A 4,993-nucleotide genomic window follows, 5' to 3' on the forward strand; every position below is an offset into this window, starting at 1 on the left:
CCAGATGTTGGAGCCCAGGAGCCAGACGCCACCTTCGACGATGACTCCTACTACACCGGAGGTGCCTACTACTACGTGCTTCCCGCTGACGACGACCAGGAGTAGTTTAGGAGGATCCCAGGCAGGAGGCCTGCGCCTCTTTCGATCTGTATCCCAGTTTGTGCTAGCCTTCTTAAGGCAAACTTGTTTAACTTATGTCTGTACTCAGATATTGTTGTTTCCGCTGACTCGTCTATGATCGAGCTCTTGTATTCGAGCCTTCGAGGCCCCTGGCTTGTAATATGATGCTTGTATGACTTATTTTATTTGTAGAGTTGTGTTGTGATATCTTCCCGTGAGTCCCTGATCTTGATCGTACACGTTTGCGTGTATGTTTAGTGTACGGTCAAATCGGGGGCGTCACAAGTTGGTATCAGAGCCGACTGCCTGTAGGAATTCCCCCTCCACACTCCTTGGCCGAAGTTGAGTCTAGACATTACAAAATCTTTTACTAACATGGCTGTGTGCCTTACGGGCCCACATCGCCATCTGGGTGGTATTAGGCTCTTTTACTCCTCGATCCTTACTCTGGGACACTGAACTCTCTCCTACTCGGGTTAAACGATTTTACTAACTCTAACACTAGGATCCCGTGACCACGTTCACCCCGAAGTTGGATAAGCCCTAGTTATTCTTTAGAGTAGTATCTGAACATTATCCACATTGTCATTTGACTCCTGTGAAAACATCTTTGTTTTCAGATGGAACCCACGAGGCAGGTCGTGCGCCACACGACGGCCATTGGTGCCTCAGGATCACCTGTTGTGTTAGTTGAGATGATGACCTATCTGGGTTATCGCTGGCACCCTGAGTACACCGTCTATGAGGAGTATCAGGACTTCAACCAGGAGCAGTACCGTGCCATCGTCCACCTCTACTCTCGGGAGTATGACTCCACTACCGTGCTGCACACTGCTCATGGTGTTGGAGTGACTATCGATATGGCGGTCCACGATGCTGCTTATGCTGCTCTGGCACGTCTTCGTGGAGAGTATCAGGAGTTGGATACCTCCCCCTTCAGGCACATTGCTATCGCATCCGATGTTGGTGCGGAGGGATACTACACTGCTGCCTACTCCACTGTCACCCGAGAGCCCTTCTACCATCAGAACCTTGTTCAGCATGCTGATGGGCTGGATAGAGCTAACCGAGCTCTTCGCCACGAGTTGTACACCACCCGTCAGCACCTGTATCGTGCTCTGACGCTGTTGCACCCCTCTGTCCGCTCTGGTGATCTGCCGCGTTCTGCGATCTACCCTGCCCGGACCGTGATGCCCCAGGGCGTCGGCTGGCCAGATGTGGGAGGCTACTCTCCTGCATTGGGTCCTCTCCTACCACCTGCGCATCGGGTTCCGCACCAGAGTATCCGCGGAGCCCAGGCTACTCGCGTGGAGGTCTTCCCTTCGCGTCACTACCAGCTGTCGGGCTACACCTACCTCTGCAGTACCGCATGGGATTGACGTAGACTTGCTTATTAGGGTTAGATGCATTCGCCGCGAGCCTGTGTGCCGCCTATGATGTCTTAGCCTATGTACTGAACACCGTGTAACGAACTCTATGCATTATCTCTTTTGTAAGATATGCCGACTACTATGTAGTATCTATCGTGCTGCTTTCGTTGTGCATGTTTCATCATGAATGATTCTCGTCTTTGCAAATTTCTCAATGCTGAACTACCCCTGTTATATATTAGTAGGATGGTTAGACCAGGTGGTCGTGGTCGTGGTGGCAACGCCCCACCACCGCCTGAGTACATGACTGGTATGACCCAACAGCTTGAGATGAATCGCCAGTTCATGGAGAACATGATGGCTCAGTTTCCTCGCCCCAATATGAACCAGCAGCCAACCCCAGTAACTCTACAGGATTTCATGCGCCTGAACCCAACTGTGTACCGCAGCTCAACTCAGCCTCTGGATGCTGATGACTGGCTCCGTGACATCACCTATGAGATGGAGTCTGCTGATGTAGCCCCTGCCAGCTATGTCACCTTTGCTTCCTTCTTCCTGAAGGGACCCGCGGCTCAATGGTGGGACAGCCACAGGCGTACTCTGCCAGCTGGAACAATCATCACCTGGCCAGACTTCCAAGCTGCCTTTCGAGCTCGCTTCATTCCTCAGGGAGTCATGGACCGGAAGAAACGTGAGTTCCGCAACCTCACCCAAGGCAACAAAACTGTGGAAGCTTACCAGCGGGAGTTTCTTGACTTGTCCCGCTATGCTGAAGAGGACATTGCTACTGATGCACGCAGACAGGAGAAGTTCCGTGATGGCCTTCAAGCTGACATCAAGCTCGCACTTCTAGTGCATGACTTTGCTGATTTCGCCACTCTGGTGAACAAGGCCATCAATGTCGAAACTGGTCTGCAGGAATACCAGAGCTCTCACAGGCGCAACCGTGACACGGGCTCATCTTCGGGCCCGTCTTCGCAGAAGCGCAAGATATGGATTCCCAACAGCATGTACCAGCCGAACGCACCTGCCCCAAGGCAGACCTATGCTGCACCTCGTCTGCCTGCTCCTCCAACTAGGCAGCCAAGACTTCCAGCTCCACCACTACAAGCTCCTGTTCCCACTCCTAATAATGGTCTGTGCTACAAGTGTGGTCAACCAGGTCACCTTGCCAGGAACTGCAATCAGAATCAGAATCAACTGTCCCTTCCCGCAACTGGCCGTGGAAGCAACCAGCCCCGCAACAACAGTGCCAAGTCTTATGGTCGTGTTCATACCAACCACGTTGATCTCAACGAAGCTCAAGACCAGCCTGCTACTGTGATGGGTACACTCCTCGTAAATTCAGTACCAGCATCCGTTTTATTCGATTCAGGAGCATCGCATTCATTCATGTCAGAAGATTTTGCATACAAGCATGACGTTAAATGTGAGGACATGAACACTTCGGTATTGGTAAAAACCCCCGTGGGACAATGTCAAACCTCACTGGTTGGCATCGATGTCCCCGTGGAAATTGAAGGGCTGGAATTCTATGCCTCTCCCATTATCCTGAAGTCGTCTAACATCGACCTCATTCCGGGAATGGATTGGTTGAAAGCGCATACTGCTTCTATAGTTTGCGCCACTAAGGTCGTCCATCTGCTACACCCTTCTGACGAAATAATAGCTTACCAAGCTCATCTAGTTCAGAACGCCGAGGCACGACTTTATGTCTTGAATGCGTTGAACGTTGCGCCACTCGAGGGCATTGAAAACATTCTCGTCGTTCGTGAATTCCAAGACGTCTTCCCAGAAGAACTTCCAGGGATTCCCCCTGCTAGAGCTGTCGAGTTCATCATCGACTTGAAACCCGGCACCACCCCTATAGCTAAACGACCCTATAAGATGCCGCCGCATGAACTCATTGAGATTAAGGAGGAAATCGACAAATCTCTTGTCAAAGGTTTCATTCGCCCAAGTTGCTCTCCTTGGGGAGCACCTTCTCTTTTTGTTAGGAAGAAGGATGGGACAAACCGATTGGTCCAAGACTACCGTCCTATAAACCAAGCTACCATTCAGAATAAATACCCTCTTCCTCGGATCAATGATCTTTATGATCAACTGGCTGGCTCATCAGTGTTCTCCAAACTCGACTTGAGGTTGGGTTACCACCAGATCCGTGTTCGTGAGGAGGACATCCCAAAAACCGCCTTCGTGACTCGGTATGGATCATACGAGTACACCGTCATGTCATTCGGCTTAACGAATGCTCCCGCCACCTTCTCTCGTCTGATGAACTATATATTCATGGATTACCTCGACAAGTTCGTCGTGGTTTATCTGGACGATATCCTTGTATTTTCCAAGAACGAGGAAGAACATGCTGGACATCTTCGACTGGTGCTAGAAAAACTTCGAGAGTATCAACTGTATGCTAAGTATTCCAAGTGTGAATTCTGGCTCCCCGAAGTAACCTATCTTGGGCATGTCATCTCCAAGGATGGTATTGCCGTCAACCCTGAACGAGTTCAGGCTATTCTCGATTGGACTCCTCCAAAGAATGTCAAGCAAGTCCAAAGTTTTCTCGGTCTCGCCAGCTATTGCCGTCGATTCGTCGAGAACTTCTCCAAGATTGCCAGGCCTCTGACTAATCTCTTGCATAAGGGTGTCAAGTTCGAATGGACAGACATGTGTCAGGAAAGTTTCCAGGCGCTCAAAGACAAGTTGACTTCTGCCCCCGTGCTTGCTCCACCTGATACTAAGAAGGACTTCGTCATTTACTGCGACGCTTCCCGCTAAGGATTAGGCTGTGTCCTAATGCAAGAGCGCAGAGTGATTGCTTATGCCTCTCGTCAATTGCGCCCTCACGAAGAAAACTACCCAGTTCACGACCTCGAGCTTGCTGCTTTCATTCATGCACTGAAGCAGTGGCGACATTACCTTCTCGGTAATCGTTGCGAGATCTTCACCGACCATCAAAGTCTGAAGTATCTGTTTACTCAGCCAGATTTGAACCTACGTCAGCAAAGATGGATGGAGACTGTTGCAGACTTTGACATGGATATATCATATACCCCCGGCAAGGCTAATGTAATGGCTGATGCCCTGAGCCGCAAGTCTTACTGCAACCACCTCCAGGTTCACAAAGTTCAGCCCTCGCTTGTCGAAGAATTTAGAAAGCTGAACCTCCATATTGTTCCTCCTGGAGCACTTGCTCCCCCTCCCCCGGAGTTCCGCAAGATGAATCTTCTTGTTGTTACTAAGGGTTCTCCAAATACCCTGGCTGTTGTACCAGATCTCGTAGCTGGTATAAAGACTATTCAAGGTTATGACTCTGAAGTCCATAAGATTAAACGCCATCCAGCAGAAGGAAAGCACTCATTCTTCTCTATCGCCGACGTTGGTGCCTTGTATTTCAAAGGCCGCCTAGTGGTACCATGTTCGAAGAAAAACCTGGATAAGACTAAAAGGGTTATGCAAGAAGCCCATGATATGCCTCTGTCCATCCATCCTGGTAGTAC

Source organism: Triticum urartu, chromosome 6 (assembly GCF_003073215.2).
Source record: "Triticum urartu cultivar G1812 chromosome 6, Tu2.1, whole genome shotgun sequence".
Lineage (NCBI taxonomy): Eukaryota > Viridiplantae > Streptophyta > Magnoliopsida > Poales > Poaceae > Triticum > Triticum urartu.